The sequence below is a fragment of the Schistocerca serialis genome, chromosome 1 (assembly GCF_023864345.2).
Source record: "Schistocerca serialis cubense isolate TAMUIC-IGC-003099 chromosome 1, iqSchSeri2.2, whole genome shotgun sequence".
Classification (NCBI taxonomy): domain Eukaryota; kingdom Metazoa; phylum Arthropoda; class Insecta; order Orthoptera; family Acrididae; genus Schistocerca; species Schistocerca serialis.
Window position 1 is genome coordinate 1,144,281,962 of NC_064638.1, and position 19,999 is coordinate 1,144,301,960.

Here is a 19,999-nt window from a genome sequence, read left to right on the forward strand (position 1 = left end):
TGCGTACATGTGAACTGGTAGCATTACAAAGTTACGGAAGATTCAGATTTTATAAGCCAGTAAGCCATGAATACCGACGTCCTAAAAGACCTGTACAGGTTTTCTGTTAAAACTGATTGCGAGGCATAAAACAAAACAGCACATTATTGTTGAAAAATTTGTACATGGAGAGAAAATATATAGGGCTGAAACAATTTGTGCAATGGTTTTGTGGCATTACAATGAAATGAACACCCTTAGCTGCTTACAGGTGTTGACATACGTCAACGGGGACAGACATGTCCGACAGAACAGATACCATCTTAGTAAATATATAGTTAATGCTCACCGGCCACTTGACCATCTTCTTCTTCTGTGCGAATGCACAAACAGTGCCCGAACTCTTACGGGAATCGGTAACGCGCCGCGAGTAATGAGTATAATGGGCGGGGGCACTACGAATGTAGTGCGGGACAATACGTTGAGAATGTGGGTTTCGCGGGAGGCGTCCCAGAGATAAATCCCTGCAGTCGCGCTATCCTCTGTGTACTCAGTGGCTCAGATGGATAGAGCGTCTGCCATGTAAGCAGGAGATTCTGGGTTCGAGTCCCGGTCGGGGCGCACATTTTCATGTGTCCCCGTTAACGTATGTCAACGCCTGTAAGCAGCTAAGGGTGTTCATTTCATTGTAATTTCATTCTAACGAGCTGCTTGGTCACCGATGGTATCTGTTCTTTCGGACATGTCCATCTTAGTAAATATATGGTTTGATGGCGACACAGTCATAGGTAATACCGAATGCGAGAAAGGAAACGAAACAATACATTTTTCACTGCACAGCACATCATTTTCCTTCTCGCAGTCAGTTTTAACAGAACACCTTCACACAGCTTAAAAATTTACGTCTGTCTGTCCGAATTTTTGTTAGAGTATCACGTAAAAATTTGAAGTAAATGGGTCAAGAACGTTTGGAGATTTGTGGAGCCAGCGTTTCCCTTATCTATTAAAAACGTCCAAAAACGGATTTAACTGTTACAATGGGATGGATTAGGAAAAGTATTATATCATAAGAGAAACACTTCTCCAAGACAAATAGTACTGGAGATTACAGCAACACCACTCCACTTCTCCCACCCAGTTTTCCTGATTCTTCAAGTTGTCGAATAGAGTTAGTACTAAGGAAATAGTAAATTAAAATGTCATACTTGATGTTAAAGATTTATTGCATGAAGAACGAACGTTAAGTAAGCGATAGACTGTGTTCCTTTCATTACTTTGAACGAGAATAAGTTTAGGAGAGGTTTGAAATTATGTTTAAAGTTGGCTGGAAGTCACTAAGAGCTTTCATTATCAAACACTGGATAAGTATAGTCTGGGTGATTTGCACTCACCTTCTCTTCTTTTTTTTTTTTTTAATGGTAGGTTTTCACTGATCTCGTTGTTTATGGCGTCTAACTTCTGAACATTGTGTTGTAAAATGAAACGATTTTGCGCAAACACTCATTGGTATATGTGGTTACTGTCTGCAAAATGTGTTGCGAATCGACTTGAGGGTAAAGAAGTAGTAAATTAAAACATCACACTTGATGCTGAGGTTTTACTGCGTGAAAGGCGAAGATGTAGTAAGTGACAAACTTTTTTCCTTTAATTGTTTTGACTGTGCGTGTGTCTATGTGCGGGGGGAGGGAGGTGGGACTTTCAGCGTTGAGTGAGGACTATTTCGAAACTCGAATGGAGGTATGGAGATGCACTGCGCATACTGTGAGGTGAAATATTGGGAGAGAAGGGAAACGGAGGGTCAGTGTGGGGTGCCTTGTGATTAGGAAAGACCTAGAGGACGGCGTGGCGACATCGAGAAAGAGGCGTGACTTAGACGCGAAAAGCTCAAAATCACTATGTATGGAGGAGTCTGGAAGAATCCTGTACCCGGCAGTGGATGAGAAATAGCTGAAGACGAAGATGATGATGGTGACGATGTAAAGAAATTTGTTTTAATTTCAAAAGTATTTTTTTAATGACATGTCTATCGAAAACAGGTTATAAGATGAACGCCAGCAGAAGGAAAACAGGGGTAATAGAAACTGCAAGGCAGACTGAAACCGTGTGCCAAACTGGGACTCGGAACTGGGGAGCTTTATCTTTCAAAAGCAACGCTCTGCCAACTCAACAGCCCACAGATGATTCACGATCCGTCTGTACAGCTGTACCTCCACAAATACCTCGTCTCCTACAGTACCTTCCATACTTCATACAAGTTCTGCTGCCATACCTCGCAGGACTAGTGCTCCTGGAAGAAATCAGTTAAAGCTAATGAGATGTAGCTGAATGAAATCACGTGGTGATGATGGAATTAGATTCAGAAACGAGACACTCGACGTAGTAGATGGGTTTTGCTATTTAAGCAGCTTAATAAGTGGCTATGAAGAAAGTCTGCCACTAGGGGTAAGATAGATACTGCCTACAGGAAAATTAAAGAGGCCTTTGGAGAAAAGAGAACCACTTGTATGAATATCAAGAGCTCAGATGGAAACCCATTTCTAAGCAAAGAAGAGAAAGCAGAAAGGTGGAAGGAGTATGTAGAGGCTCTATACAAGGGCGATGTACCAGAGGGCAATATTATGGAAAGTGAATAGTTTGACAGAGCACTGAAAGACCTGAGTTGAAACAAGGCCCCGGGAGAAGACAACATTCCATTGGAACTACTGACGGCCTTGGGAGAGCCAGTCCTGACAAAACTCTACCATCTCGTGAGCAAGATGTATGAGACAGGCGAAATACCCTCAGACTTCAAGAAGAATATAATAATTCCAATCCCAAAGAAATGAGCTGCTGACAGACGTGAAAATTGTCGAACTATCAGTTTAATAAGTCACGGCTGCAAAATACTAACGCGAATTCTTTACAGACGAATGGAAAAACTGGTAGAAGCCGACCTCGGGGAAGATCAGCTTGGATTCCGTAGAAATGTTAGAACACGTGAGGCAATACTGACCCTACGGCTTATCTTAGAAGCTAGATTAAGAAAAGGCAAACCGATGTTTCTAGTATCTGTAGACTTAGAGAAAGCTCTTGATAATGTTAACTGGAATACTCTCTTTCAAATTCTGAAGGTGGCAGGGATAAAATACAGGGAGCGAAAGGCTATTTACAATTTGTACAGAAACCACATGGCAGTTATAAGAGTCGAGCGACATGAAAGGGAAGCAATGGTTGGGAAGGGAGTGAGACAAGGTTGTAGCCTCTCCCCAATGCTATTCAATCTGTATATTGAGAAAGCAGTAAAGGAAACAAAAGAAAAATTCGGAGTACCTATTAAAATCCATGGAGAAGAAATAAAAACTTTGAGGTTCGCCGATGACATTGTAATTCTGTCAGAGACAGCAAAGGACTTAAAAGAGCAGTTGAACGGAATGGATAGTGTCTTGAAAGGAGAATATAATATGAACATCAACAAAAGCAAAACGAGGGTAATGGAATGTAGTCAAATTAAGTCGGGTGATGCTGAGGGAATTAGATTAGGAAATGAGATACTTAAAGTAGTAAAGGAATTTTGCTATTTGGGGAGCAAAATAACTGATGGTGGTCGAAAAATGGTTCAAATGGTTCTGAGCACTATGGGACTTAACATCTATGCTCATCAGTCCCCTAGAACTTAGAACTACTTAAACCTAACTAACCTAAGGACAGCACACAAACCCAGTCATCACGAGGCAGAGAAAATCCCTGAACCCGCTGGGAATCGAACCCGGGAACCCGAGCGTGGGAAGCGAGAACGCTTCCGCACGACCACGAGCTGCGGACGATGGTGGTCGAAGTAGAGAAGATATAAAATGTAGACTGGCAATGGCAAGGAAAGCGTTTCTGAAGAAGAGAAATTTGTTAACATCGAGTATAGATTTAAGTGTCAGGAAGTCGTTTCTGAAAGTATTTGTGTGGAGTGTAGCCATGTATGGAAGTGAAACATGGACGACAAATATTTTGCACAAGAATAGAATAGAAGCTTTTGAAATGTGGTCCTCCTGAAGAATGCTGAAGATTAGATGGGTAGATCACATAACTAATGAGGAGGTATTGAATAGAATTGGGGAGAAGAGGAATTTGTGGCACAACTTGACTAGAAGAAGGGATCGGTTGGTAGGACATATTCTGAGGCATCAAGGGATCACCAATTTAGTATTGGAGGGTAGCGTGGAGGGTAAAAATCTTAGAGGGAGACCAAGAGATGAATACACTAAGCAGATTCAGAAGGATGTAGCGTGCAGTACTTACTGGGAGATGAAGCAAGTTGCACAGGATAGAGTATCATGGAGAGCTGCATCAAACCAGTCTCAGGACTGAAGACCACAGCAACAACAACAGGAAGAAAGAATATAAAAAAGTGACTGTCAATAGGAAGAAAAACATTTACCAGAAATAAAAAAAAATCTGTAACATTGAGAATATATGTATGTGTTTGGAAGTTTTACCTGAAGGAATTTGTAGAGTAGCCCTGTTCAGATGTGAAACATGGACGATACAAAGCCGAAACAACAGGAGAACAGAAGCTTTTGAAATATGGTGCTGCAGAAGAACAGTGAACAATAGGTAGGTCCATTGAATAACTAATGAAGGGGTAATGAATCGAACTGGGGAGAAAACAGATTTATGGCAGATCTTGACTAAGAGAAGGGGTCAGGTTGATAGGGCACATCCTGAAGTGTCAGGGAACTGAGGGAAGTGTGGGGAGTGGAGGCGGTGAAGGGAAGGGGCGCTCAGCTGGAGGTGGGTTCAGCTGGAGGCGGGTTCAGCTGGTGGCAGTCGGGCGGGGGGATGGAGGGAGAGGCTCGGTGTGCAGAGCTGTGTCAGAGGAGTCTGCTGCCTGGAGACCTCAGCAACAGCAACAACAGGAGCTAAATTTAAAAAAGCATTATCCACCTTTAAAAATGATATCCCAAAGGCTAGAAAATTACTTACGTAATGTGCAGGCCAAGAATTGGGTTTTGCGGCCGCATTCAAAGAGTGCCCGACTCTAGGTGGATGGGATGGGAGAGACAACTGTATCTCGATATATGAACATTAAGAAGGATATTTGTAAAATGAACATACACCCATAACAAGTACAATCTTCAGAATATCTATTACGCTACTAGAGACGTTTGGGACTTTTCGAAATGACTAATGGAAAACTCGTGCGAAATTTGTAAGATAAACTTCGGGGCAAGTAAGGCTAGCAACCTGCTTCCCTGGTACTTTAAATATGATGCTGGCAACAATCAGAGCAAAATGCCTCGGACCTTTGGAGGTGACGGAGCCCCACAAACCAGGGACTCTTAAGATACGACTCGGCAAACGAATGGTAACGAGATGGGGAGCTATTAATATCAATGGGGGCTACTCTGGAAGAAGGTAGAGTTGGCAGAGGCTGCAAGTAAGATGGGGTTGGACGTTTTAGCGGTTAGTGACATTCGGGTAAGGGGTGAGAAAGAAGAGGAAGTGGCAGAATATAAGGCTTACCTGTCAGGAGTCAAAGCAGGAATAGCGCAATGGGGTGTAGGGCTTTACATCAGGAAAGAAATGGAATCCAGCGTAGTTGCAGTAAGATACGTAAACGAACGACTGATGTGGATAGATTTGACAGTGTCTAACAAGAAAATTAGGATTGTGTCAGTATATTCGCATTGTGAAGGGACAGATCAAGATAAGATGGATAGTTTTTATGACGCACTCAGTGACATAGTTGTTAGAGTAAAGGACAAGGACAGTGTTCTGCTCATGGGTGATTTTAATGCCAGGATTGGAAATCGAACAGAAGGGTATGAAAAGGTTATGGGTAAATTTGGAGAGGATATGGAGGCCAACAGGAACGGGAAACAACTCTTGGATTTCTGTGCCAGTATGGGCTTAGTAATCACAAACTCCTTTTTTAAACATAAGAACATTCACCGGTATACTTGGGAAGGCAGGGGAACCAGATCTGTCATTGACTGTATAATAACAGATCAGGAATTCAGGAAGGCTGTGAGGGACTCACGTGTATTCAGGGGATTCTTTGATAACACTGATCACTATTTAATCTGCAGTGAAATTGGTATTGTGAGGCCGAAAGTGCAGCAGGTCAGGTCCATATGTAGGAGGATAAGAGTGGAGAAACTTCAGGATAAGGAAATCAGGCACAAGTAAATAACAGTGATCTCAGAAAGGTACCAGTTAGTTGAATGTAGGCAATTACAGTCATTGGAAAAGGAATGGACAAGGTACAGGGACACAGTACTAGAAGTGGCTGAAGAGTGTCTTGGAACAGCAGTGTGTAAAGGTAGTATGAAGCAAACAGCTTGGTGGAATGACACAGTCAAGGCAGCCTGTAAAAGGAAAAAGATGGCGTATCAAAAATGGCTACATACTAGAACTCAGGTAGACAGAGAAAGGTATGTTGAAGAAAGTAACAAAGCCAAACAGATCATTGCAGCATCCAAGAAGAAATCTTGGGAAGACTTTGGAAACAGGTTGGAGACTTTGGGTCAAGCTGCTGGAAAACCATTCTTGAGTGTAATTAGCAGTCTTCGAAAGGGAGGTAAGAAGGAAATGACAAGTTTTATGGACAGGTCAGGAAAACTGCTGGTGAATCCTGTTGATGCCTTGGGCAGATGGAGGGAATATTTTGAAGAGTTACTCAATGTAGGTGAAAATACGATGAGTAATGTTTCAGTTTTCGATGTACAATGGGATAGGAATGATGATGAAAATAGGATCACATTTGAGGAAGTGGAGAAAATGGTCAATATATTGCAGTGCAATAAAGCGGCTGGAGTGGATGAAATTAAGTCGGAACTCATCAATTACAGTGGAATGTCAGGTCTTAAATGGCAGGATAATTGAAATGGCGTGGGAGTCGGGACAGGTTCCATCAGACTGGACGAAAGCAGTAATCACACCAATCTTTAAACATGGAAACAGAAAAGATTGTAACAACTACAGAGGTATCTCTTTAATCAGCGTTGTGGGTAGAATCTTCTCAGGTATTGTTGAAAGGAAAGTGCGAGTATTAGTTGAAGACAAATTGGATGAAAATCAGTGTGGGTTTAGGCCTCTTAGAGGTTGTCAGGACCAGATCTTTAGCTTACGGCAAATAATGGAGAAGTGTTACGAGTGGAACAGGGAATTGTATCTATGCTTTATAGATCTAGAAAAGGCATATGACCGGGTTCCTAGAAGGAAGTTATTGTCTGTTCTACGTGATTATGGAATAGGAGGCAAACTTTTGCAAGCAATTAAAGGTCTTTACATAGATAGTCAGGCAGCAGTTAGAGTTGACGGTAAATTGAGTTCATGGTTCAGAGTAGTTTCAGGGGTAAGACAAGGCTGCAACCTGTCTCCACTGTTGTTCATATTATTTATGGATCATATGTTGAAAACAATAAACTGGCTGGGTGAGATATGTGAACACAAAATAAGCAGTCTCGCATATGCAGATGACTTAGTTGTAATGGCAGATTCGATTGAAAGTTTGCAAAGTAATATTTCAGAGCTAGATCTGAAATGTAAGGACTATGGTATGAAGATTAACATCTCCAAAACGAAAGTAATGGCAGTGGGAAAGAGATATAAACGGATTGAGCGCCAAATAGGAGGAACAAAGTTAGAACAGGTGGACGGTTTCAAGTATTTAGGATGCATATTCTCACAGGATGGCAACATAGTGAAAGAACTGGAAGCGAGGTGTAGCAAAGCTAATGCAGTGAGCGCTCAGCTACGATCTACTCTCTTCAGCAAGAAGGGAGTCAGTACCAAGACTAAGTTATCTGTGCACCGTTCAATCTTTCGACCAACTTTGTTGTATGGGAGCGAAAGCTGGGTGGATTCAGGTTACCTTATCAATAAGGTTGAGGTTACGGATATGAAAGTAGCTAGGATGATTGCAGGTACTAGTAGATGGGAACAATGGCAGGAGGGTCTCCACAATGAGGAAATCAAAGAAAAATTGGGAATGAACTCTATAGATGTAGCAGTCAGGGCGAACAGGCTTAGATGGTGGGGTCATGTTACACGCATGGGAGACGCAAGGCTACCCAAGAGACTCATGGGTTCAGCAGTCCAGGGTAGGAGGAGTCGCCGGCCGGTGTGGCCGTGCGGTTCTAGGCGCTTCAGTCTGGAACCGCGTGACCGCTACGGTCCCAGGTTCGAATCCTGACTCGGGCATGGATGTGTGTGCTGTCCTTAGGTTAGTTACGTTTAAGTAGTTCTAAGTTCTAGGGGACTGATGACCACAGATGTTAAGTCCCATAGTGCTCAGAGCCATTTGAACCATTTTAGGAGGAGTCGGGGTAGACCAAGGAGAAGATACCTGGATTCGGTTAAGAATGATTTTGAAGTAATAGGCTTAACATCAGAAGAGGCATCAATGTTAGCACTGAATAGGGGATCATGGAGGAATTTTATAAGGGGGACTATGCTCCAGACTGAAAGCTGAAAGGAATAATCAGTCTTAAATGATGATGATGATGATGATGATGAAACATCGGTAGCCAAAGTGAATTGGTGAAAAATCTGGCTTAAACGATTAAACAACAAATGAGAATGCGTAAAGCTTAACGTGGTCTATGGACAGCCAACTAGTTAAATATAATAACATGAATAATAATAATAATAATGCATCCACGATTCTCATGCACTAAGTTCAAATAACGTGTATTTTTAATTTCAGGCATGCATCCGCTCAAATAAAATTTCTTCCATTAATGTTTGGTCCACGTAGAGCCATCCTCAGACAGAGTCGCATGACCAACGCAAAATTGCCAAGTGTGGCGTAATATGCTCCATCGCGGTGGTACATGCCTACGAGTTACAGACGCTGGTTGACAACAAAGAGATATACTTACACACGCGCCGTCTGTGGCGAAGGTGTACAGACGTTTGATTCACTTACCGATGTATGTTTTGGCGGCGATGACACCATGACGACTTCTCTGCAGTTTAATTACCCCAAGAGCCAGATACCTTCTTTGTCCAAATTAAAACCAGTATCTCTACTTATTAAATTATTAGTTACTCTAATCTTTACAGCTTTCTTGAAGACAGAATCCCAAAAGGAGGAGGTGGCTGTCAGAATCTTCACATCACTGTAGTTCATGGAATGCCCTGTATCAATACAATGTTCGGCCACAGCTGACTTGTCTGGTTGTGGTAAGTGTGTGTATCTTCAATGTTCCACACATCTCTCATGAACGGTATGTGTTGTTTGACCTATGAGCTATGACTTCTCACAATTTCCGCAAGGAATCTGATACTCACCAGCCTTACGAATCAATAAATAGTCCTTTACAAAGCAGAGTAATGCTGCAATCTTCGTCGGAGGCAGGAAGATCACTTTAACACCATGTTTCTCGAGAATACGGCCTACTTTCGAGGAAAGAGCACCAACATAGGGCAAAAGCGCACGTGATTTTGTGAAGAAAACGGTTACTGGAGATTTACTACGACTGTGAATTTGCAGTCAGAATATGTTCAAAGAAAAATTGCATACAGTAAATTAATATTGTATAAATGCCAAAAACCCATTTTACTTCCAGAAACTTCAAAAGCAAACCTCTATTGAGAATTTTCCCAATCCTGTTAAAATTCCGGTAATAAAGTCCTTTGATAGTGAAAACAGTAAACCACTCTGAAGTTAATTTGATGAATAAGGACACAGTATACCGTAATTTTGTCTACCAGTAACAGTTAAACTCAAGAAACTTGCATCTAAACATGAATGAATGGAAATATGACATTAAGTGGCATGTAAAAAAAGATCACGTACTTTGATAGCTGTTAGATTCATAGTTCCCTCTAATACGACAACTTGAACCAATGGCGAATAAGCTACTTCTTTGTAATTGGTCAATGTAAATAATTTGAAAGGTGGATGCCTCAACTTAGATGTCTGGGCACATTTCACAGTATAACGCATAAATTCTCCTGTCTAAACTACTGTATATACACATCGAAGCACACCCTTCCAAAAGACACATACTACACATGCAACGACTAGTACAAATATACTGAAAAGCAAAAGCAAATAAATGATGGCAATAAATGCTGGTGGTGGTGGGGTCAACGATCACTGAAGGTGAAAAGTCTTTACAATACACTACTTTTATTTACGGAGAGAAACATTAAGAAATAGTCTATTACAAAGCAAAAAGAAATTAAATTGTTTACAATTGTGAATTTCTTGAAGAGAGGAATGGTTTTCAGTCTTATCTGTCCTGGGTCTGTGTGATGTGGCGAGAGCGGTAGAAGCAGTTTGAAGTTGCTAATATGAATCCTGTAAGTTCATCCAGTCATGACCTTGGCATTAATATATCCTGTTTCGGCTGGCAGTAATACACTCCTGGAAATGGAAAAAAGAACACATTGACACCGGTGTGTCAGACCCACCATACTTGCTCCGGACACTGCGAGAGGGCTGTACAAGCAATGATCACACGCACGGCACAGCGGACACACCAGGAACCGCGGTGTTGGCCGTCGAATGGCGCTAGCTGCGCAGCATTTGTGCACCGCCGCCGTCAGTGTCAGCCAGTTTGCCGTGGCATACGGAGCTCCATCGCAGTCTTTAACACTGGTAGCATGCCGCGACAGTGTGGACGTGAACTGTATGTGCAGTTGACGGACTTTGAGCGAGGGCGTATAGTGGGCATGCTGGAGGCCGGGTGGACGTACCGCCGAATTGCTCAACACGTGGGGCGTGAGGTCTCCACAGTACATCTATGTTGTCGCCAGTGGTCGGCGGAAGGTGCACGTGCCCGTCGACCTGGGACCGGACCGCAGCGACGCACGGATGCACGCCAAGACCGTAGGATCCTACGCAGTGCCGTAGGGGACCGCACCGCCACTTCCCAGCAAATTAGGGACACTGTTGCTCCTGGGGTATCGGCGAGGACCATTCGCAACCGTCTCCATGAAGCTGGGCTACGGTCCCGCACACCGTTAGGCCGTCTTCCGCTCACGCCCCAACATCGTGCAGCCCGCCTCCAGTGGTGTCGCGACAGGCGTGAATGGAGGGACGAATGGAGACGTGTCGTCTTCAGCGATGAGAGTCGCTTCTGCCTTGGTGCCAATGATGGTCGTATGCGTGTTTGGCGCCGTGCAGGTGAGCGCCACAATCAGGACTGCATACGACCGAGGCACACAGGGCCAACACCCGGCATCATGGTGTGGGGAGCGATCTCCTACACTGGCCGTACACCACTGGTGATCGTCGAGGGGACACTGAATAGTGCACGGTACATCCAAACCGTCATCGAACCCATCGTTCTACCATTCCTAGACCGGCAAGGGAACTTGCTGTTCCAACAGGACAATGCACGTCCGCATGTATCCCGTGCCACCCAACGTGCTCTAGAAGGTGTAAGTCAACTACCCTGGCCAGCAAGATCTCCGGATCTGTCCCCCATTGAGCATGTTTGGGACTGGATGAAGCGTCTTCTCACGCGGTCTGCACGTCCAGCACGAACGCTGGTCCAACTGAGGCGCCAGGTGGAAATGGCATGGCAAGCCGTTCCACAGGACTACATCCAGCATCTCTACGATCGTCTCCATGGGGGAATAGCAGCCTGCATTGCTGCGAAAGGTGGATATACACTGTACTAGTGCCGACATTGTGCATGCTCTGTTGCCTGTGTCTATGTGCCTGTGGTTCTGTCAGTGTGATCATGTGATTTATCTGACCCCAGGAATGTGTCAATAAAGTTTCCCCTTCCTGGGACAATGAATTCACGGTGTTCTCATTTCAATTTCCAGGAGTGTAAGTTGCATAGCAACCATTTGTCGTAGGCTGGAACAAAGTAACTATTTATGCACCAATCGAAGGTCGTATTAGTTAACTGCAACTTTCACACACGTTAGTTTAGCACAGTCCATACATCGTGTATAAATTAACATTCCATTTGCTATAATTTGCCAATTGCGAAGTTAGACAGTCCATCTACTGTTAATATTCGTGGTCACAATAACACTGTTCCCGCGAAAACGGTCACATAGCAACACAGTTCACAGTTTCCACATTGGAGGTTAGGTTTTAGCATATGTCATATATCATAGTAAAGAAAATGAGCAACATTTCACTGCTGAAAAAGTTGTTACCGTTTGACAGATGGAGCGATCCAGAATGAGATTTCACTCTGCAGCGGAGTGTGCGCTGATATGAAACTTCCTGGCAGATCAAAACTGTGTGCCGGGCCGAGACTCGAACTCGGGACCTTTGCCTTTCGCGGGCAAGTGCTCTACCAACTGAGCCACCCAAGCACGACTCATGCCCCGTCCTCACAGCTTTACTTCTGCCAGTACCTCGTCTCCTACCTTCCAAACTTTACAGAAGCTCTCCTGCGAACCTTGCAGAACTAGCACTCCTGAAAGAAAGGATATTGCGGAGACATGGCTTAGCCACAGCCTGGGGGATGTTTCTAGAATGAAATTTTCACTCTACAGCGGAGTGTGCGCTGATATGAAACTTCCTGGCAGATTAAAAAAAAAATGGCTCTGAGCTCTATGGGACTTGACATCTGTGGTCATCAGTCCCCTAGAACTTAGAACTACTTAAACCTAACTAACCTAAGGACATCACACACATCCATGCCCGAGGCAGGATTCGAACCTGCGACCGTAGCAGCCGCGCGGCAGATTAAAACTTACATAAGTAAGTCGTATAGAAAACAGCAAAGAAAACATAGTCACACTCACTTCATGTTCTACACTATATAACCAAACGAAAAATATTCTACGTAATTAGAAGTATATCTGTGAAGTACAAGGTAGTAAAAGAAAGGAAAAAAAATTATATCTCGTTATTAGTCGTGGCATCACAATCTGAAGGAATTACTATCTTCTTCCCCATCACATACCTACAGGTTTTACATTGAATGTTCTACGATTTTTTTGAGGAGAAAATCTATTCGCTTTAAAAATGCTCTTGGGGTATATGAGCTCTTCTTGCAAATTATCAGATATACAGGGCGCCCTACGCACTAAAGCCTTAAGGACACCTGTGGTCTGCGAAGGGTGATGGCAGCTACTGGTATGTAGGTATAGATAGATAACATGTTTCAAGCTGTTTCATACACAGGAGTAGGATTCTATAAAATATTGGTAGTGTGCTGGTGTTGGAGGAGGTTATTGGCAGCTGCCGCCACGTGCAGACTCTGCCGCCTGACCGCCCCCGCCCCGGCCTTTGTGCGCAGCCGGCCCCCAAGGAGCGCAGCCGGCGGCGGTCGGCCCCCGGCCAGCTGCAGCCGTGCCCCTGCTCGCCCGACTCGCCGCCCCCGCGCTCGCCGCTGGCCAGCTCCACGCCCTGCGACTGCCGCCCGCCGGCGCCGCCGCCGGTGCGCGTCGCGTGCCCGGCCGCCTCCGTCTCCGCCCCCGCGGCGAACCCGTGCGAGTGCCCGCCGTCGCCGGCGCCGGCGCCGGCGCAGCCGTGCCGCTGCTCGCCGCCCATCATCACGCCGTGCCCGGGCGCCTACGAGTCCTCGTGAGTACCCGGCCGCCCCGCCTCTCTCCCTCAACTTTCAGTGTGGGGCGCTACCAGACGGTTTGAATGTTGCGCCCTAAAACTATCCGCACCTTAAAAGTTGGCGTTTGGATACATGGCAAGGTGAGTGGGATGTAAGTGATAATGGATGTAAACTGCGCGACTTCCTCCCTGACATAAGGGAGCGGTTGAGAATGAGACATATCGATCCCAGCCGCGGTATGGTACATTTCTTAACCGGGCACGGACCTTATCCCACGCACTGAGACAGACACCTACATGCATATGCGGGGAAGAAGGTTCCCCAGAACACATGGTCTTTTTCTGCGGGCAATACGCGAACAATAGACATACACTAAACTTAGATTACACAGATACAGACATAGATATATACACAGCAATAAGAGACGGTGAACAATGGGCACAATTAAACGCACTGACAAACAGTATTTCAAAAACAACACTTGAAGAGTACATGCGGACACGACATTACAAACATGCCTATGTGCAGCGTAACAGCAATCTCCAGAGGATGGACAGCGATACCCACAATGACAACGAAAATAGTGACAATGAGGAGGAACAGGAGGAGGAAGCTGAGATGTGATAGTAAATAAGCAAAAGTGCTGGCAATCAAGCCAAGAAAACACCAAATGCTGTACACGGATGGGCACCTAAAGTAGTTAATACATAGGATTAGTAATAAATAGGATAAGCAACATTATTTCTCTACTTACAACCATTTGTGTGTGCGTGTGCGTGTGTGTGTGTGTGTGTGTGTGTGTGTGTGACTGGCGGTCAACGGCTCGAAGAAACGATTCCGAGGTATTCACCGTCAGTCATATTCGGTGATGGTACTAACAAATTTCTCATCTATCCTAACTTCTTTTTATGTTCTTCTTAAAAAAACAACAAAATTTTATTTATATTTCAAACTTAAATTATTGTTATTTTGAAAAGTATCATTCATTGTAAATGTTGTAGATAAAACAAAAGGAAAGAAAACTGTAAACAGATGAAAAACGAAAATTGTAAGATGTACGACCGGTTTTAAACATCAGGTAACAGGTCTATAATTTGGCAATAAATAAATAAATAAACACCTAAAAGCCCGTGTGAATATCGAGCTGTACCACTTCTGTGACGTCACTACTGTTATCCCACATCGAGGACGCCTTGCCGCGCGTGGCACACGAAGTAAGTTCTGCGATCTTTCGGCAGTGTGTCACCTAAAGTAGAACCGATAAGAACCATGAACGCTTTCTATGTCACCAGCAAAACTAGTGAGACGCCATTTTACATTTCGTCGTTTTCAGCTGAAACCCATGTCCTGTGAATATACAGGGTGTTACAAAAAGGTACGATCAAACTTTCAGGAAACATTCCTCACACACAAAGAAAGAAAATATGCAATGTGGACATGTGTCCGGAAACACTTACTTTCCATGTTAGAGCTCATTTTATTACTTCTCTTCAAATCACATTAATCATGGAATGGAAACACACAGCAACAGAACGTACCACCGTGACTTCAAACACTTTGTTACAGGAAATGTTCAAAATGTCCTCCGTTAGCGAGGATACATGCATCCACCCTCCGCCGCATGGAATTCCTGATGCGTTGATGCAGCCCTGGAGAATGGCGTACTGTATCACAGCCGTCCTCAATACGAGCACGAAGAGTCCCTAGATGTGGTACCGGAGTTGCGTAGACGAGAGCTTTCAAATGCCCCCATAAATGAAAGTCAAGAGGGCTGAGGTCAGGAGAGCGTGGAGGCCATGGAATTGGTCCGCCTCTACCAATCCATCGGTCACCGAATCTGTTGTTGAGAAGCGTACGAACACATCGACTGAAATGTGCAGGAGCTACATCGTCCATGAACCACATGTTGTGTCGTACTTGTAAAGGTACATGTTCTAGCAGCACAGGTAGAGTATCCCGGATGAAATCATAATAACGTGCTCCATTGAGCGTAGGTGGAAGAACATGGGGCCCAATCAAGACATCACCAACAATGCCTGCCCAAACGTTCACAGAAAATCTGTGTTGATGACGTGATTGCACAATTGCGTGCGGATTCACGTCAGCCCACACATGTTAATTGTGAAACTTTACAATTTGATCACGTTGGAATGAAGCCTCATCCGTAAAGAGAATATTTGCACTGAAATGAGGATTGACACATTGTTGGATGAACCATTCGCAGAAGTGTACCCGTGGAGGCCAATCAGCTGCTGATATGCTACGGTCGCAGTTTCGAATCCTGCCTGGGGCATGGATGTGTGTGACGTCCTTAGGTTGGTTAGGTTTATTTAGTTCTAAGTTCTAGGGGACTGATGACCATAGATGTTAAGTCCCACAGTGCTCAGGGCCAGCTGCTGATAGTGCCTGCACACGCTGTACGTGGTACGGAAACAACTGGTTCTCCCGTAGCACTGTCCATACAGTGACGTGGTCAACGTTACCTTGTACAGCAGCAACTTCTCTGACGCTGACATTAGGGTTATCGTCAACTGCACGAAGAATTGCCTCGTCCATTGCAGGTGTCCTCGTCGTCCTAGGTCTTCCCCAGTCGCGAGTCATAGGCTGGAATGTTCCGTGCTCCCTAAGACGCCGATCAATTGCTTCGAACGTCTTCCTGTCGGGACACCTTCGTTCTGGAAATCTGTCTCGATACAAACGTACGGCGCCTCGGCTATTGCCCTGTGCTAATCCATACATCAAATGGGCATCTGCCAACTCCACATTTGTAAACATTGCACTGACTGCAAAACCACGTTCGCGGTGAACACTAACCTGTTGATGCTACGTACTGATGTGCTTGATGCTAGTAATGTAGAGTAATGAGGCGCATGTCTACACATGCACCGAAGTCAACATTACCTTCCTTCAATTGAGCCAACTGGCGGTGAATCGAGGAAGTACAGTACATACTGACGAAACTAAAATGAGCTCTAACATGGAAATTAAGCGTTTTCGGACACATGTCCACATAACATCTTTTCTTTATTTGTGTGTGAGGAATGTTTCCTGAAAGTTTGATCGTACCTTTTTGTAACACCCTGTGTTATGCCAAAATCAAAAAATGACACTCCAGGAACTGTGGCGCACCACCCATACATGCAGTTCGTGTTTCCTCATGACAGTGACATCTACCAGCAAGGCAATGCAACATGTCACACAGCTCGCAGTGTACATGTGTAGTTCGAAGAGCAACAAGATGAGTCTAATGTACTCTCCTGGCCACCTACCTCCACAGATTTAAATCGAATGAAAAATCTGTGGGACCACCTTGATTGGGCTGGTCGCGACACGGATCCTCAACCGAGAAACCTAACACAGCTGGCCAGGTAATGAAGTCGGCGTGCCTCCACATCCCTGTTGGTACATCCCAAAACCTCTCTGACTCTCTTCGTACACGTCTCGCAGCGGTCGATGCTGCAAAAGGTGGCCGCTCGGGCTTTTGATAGGTGGTCACATCAATGCGAGTGGACAAGGAACTTTCCTTTTTGCCTTACAAGATGTTCGTGGCTATTGAGGTTTTTATTTATGTATGCTGCAGACAGAACAACGTAGCCAGCATATGGATGAGGGAAGAAATATGAGATTTAATAGAGGTAACGTGGGGATTTTGCCCCTGTCCATTTCTAGCACGTCTCATATAACGCGGGTGCTGCGTCACATGTGGTTGGCTTTAGCATCAGCTGCGTCAGCAGACTCATCGCGTTTGAGGACGCCTTAACGATCAGTAGTGCAGAATTCTACTACCAGGCGCTGCTAATTCCGTATTTCAACCTTCAGTCTGCCACGTGGCGTCACTCATTGCACCCGTATGAACATTTTTGCCAGGTTCCTTACGCCATGTTCTACTGTGTGAAAATGGCTGATTTTAAGTTTTGTTTTGAACACCGCAAACAGGTGGCTGAAATCTACTGCATGCTAAGGGAAGCTTTTGGTGAGCAAGGGTCGAGCTGGGCGAGAACATCCGGGCGGTCTGAGCTATACAAGGTGGCCGTGAGCCTGTGGAGAATGATCCAGAAAGTGCTTGAAGTGATCCACAAGTACAGGGCTATTACAAATGATTGAAGCGATTTCATAAATTCACTGTAGCTCCATTCATTGACATATGGTCACGACACACTACAGATGCGTAGAAAATCTCATCAAGTTTTGTTCGGCTGAAGCCGCACTTCAGGTTTCTGCCGCCAGAGCGCTCGAGAGCGCAGTGAGACAAAATGGCGACAGGAGCCGAGAAAGCGTATGTCGTGCTTGAAATGCACTCACATCAGTCAGTCATAACAGTGCAACGACACTTCAGGACGAAGTTCAACAAAGATCCACCAACTGCTAACTCCATTCGGCGATGGTATGCGCAGTTTAAAGCTTCTGGATGCCTCTGTAAGGGGAAATCAACGGGTCGGCCTGCTGTGAGTGAAGAAACGGTTGAACGCGTGCGGGCAAGTTTCACGCGTAGCCCGCGGAAGTCGACGAATAAAGCAAGCAGGGAGCTAAACGTACCACAGCCGACGGTTTGGAAAATCTTACGGAAAAGGCTAAAGCAGAAGCCTTACCGTTTACAATTGTTACAAGCTCTGACACCCGATGACAAAGTCAAACGCTTTGAATTTTCGGCGCGGTTGCAACAGCTCATGGAAGAGGATGCGTTCAGTGCGAAACTTCTTTTCAGTGATGAAGCAACATTTTTTCTTAATGGTGAAGTGAACAGACACAGTGTGCGAATCTGGGCGGTAGAGAATCCTTGCGCATTCGTGCAGCAAATTCGCAATTCACCAAAAGTTAATGTGTTTTGTGCAATCTCACGGTTTAAGGTTTACGGCCCCTTTTTCTTCTGCGAAAAAAACATTACAGGACACGTGTATCTGGACATGCTGGAAAATTGGCTCATGCCACAACTGGAGACCGACAGCGCCGACTTCATCTTTTAACAGGATGGTGCTCCACTAAACTTCCATCATGATGTTCGGCATTTCTTAAACAGGTGATTGGAAGACCGATGGATCGGTCGTGGTGGAGATCATGATCAGCAATTCATGTCATGGCCTCCACGCTCTCCCGACTTAACCCCATGGGATTTATTTCTGTGGGGTTATGTGAAAGATTCAGTGTTTAAACCTCCTCTACCAAGAAACGTGCCAGAACTGCGACCTCGCATCGACGATGCTTTCAAACTCATTGATGGGGACATGCTGCGCCAAGTGTGGGAGGAACTTGATTATCGGCTTGATGTCTGTCGAATCACTAAAGGGGCACATATCGAACATTTGTGAATGCCTAAAAAAACTTTTTGAGTTTTTGTATGTGTGTGCAAAGCATTGTGAAAATATCTCAAATAATAAAGTTATTGTAGAGCTGTGAAATCGCTTCAATCATTTGTAATAACCCTGTACAGCAGTCAATCTGTCATGTTTGTGAAGTCACTGCAATTTCATGTGGGATGTATCAACACATTATAGCTGATGAACTGAACTCGACACCAATTGTAGCGAAAGTTCGTTCCTCGTATTCTGAATCCCGACTGACGAGACTGTCAGTTTCAGGTGTGCGCTGAACTGCAAATAAGAGTTGTAAATATTCCAATTTACCCGTCCTGGGTCGTAACTGTCGACGAATGCATGTACGATTGTCGTTCGCAAACGAAACACCAGTTTTCGCAGTGGAAGACTCTGACCTTTTCGCAGCCGAAAAAAGTGCATCAAATTTGCTACTACATCAGATCAATACTTTATTTATTGTCATTTATTAATATTGAGGGACATCTCGTTTATTGAATAGTAAAGTTTTAATTTAAGCAACGGCCTTGCCGCAGTGGATACACCGGTTCCCGTGAAATCACCGAAGTTATGCACTGTCGGGCGTGGCCGGCACTTGGATCGGTGACCATTCAGTCGCGATGCGCTGTTGCCATTTTTCGGCGTGCACTCAGCCTCGTGATGCCAATTGAGGAACTACTTGACCGAATAGTAGCGGCTCCGGTCAAAGAAAACCATCATAACGACCGGGAGAGCGGTGTGCTGACCACACGCCCCTCCTATCCGCATCCTCAACTGAGGATGACTCGGCGGTCGTATGGACCCGATGGGCCAACTTATGGCCTGAAGAGGGAGTGCTTTTTTTTAAAAAAATGTTTTAATTTCCCAGACCCACGTTTTAGCTCCGTTACTCATCGACGTTTCTGCAAAGATTGTTATCTTTCAGGAGAGTAGCTGACATGTCAGCAGCAGGATAGCAGATCAGATGGTTCAAATGGCTCTGAGCACTATTGGACTTAACATCTGAGGTACGTAGTCCCCTAGAACTTAGAACTACTTAAACGTAACTAACCTAAGGACATCACACACACATCCATGCCCGAAGCAGGATTCGAACCTGCGACCAGAGCGGTGCATCACAGGCCGCGTTGATTACTGCCGGATCTATTTAGGTCCACCAAACAAGCAGTGGACGAAGTAATGAGTGCTGTCGACAAGAGATCTCAGATCGATTCCATATTCCAGAAGGCTTTTGATACCGTTCCT

At 44.8% G+C, this 19,999-nt stretch overlaps 1 non-coding gene across 1 annotated transcript; it reads right to left on the bottom strand.

The window, feature by feature from the left end:
- Positions 1–12,169: 12,169 nt before the first annotated feature.
- On the bottom strand, positions 12,170–12,244 carry Trnas-cga (transfer RNA serine (anticodon CGA)). Its single transcript has one exon. It is a non-coding gene; the product is annotated as a tRNA-Ser (tRNA).
- Positions 12,245–19,999: the final 7,755 nt, after the last annotated feature.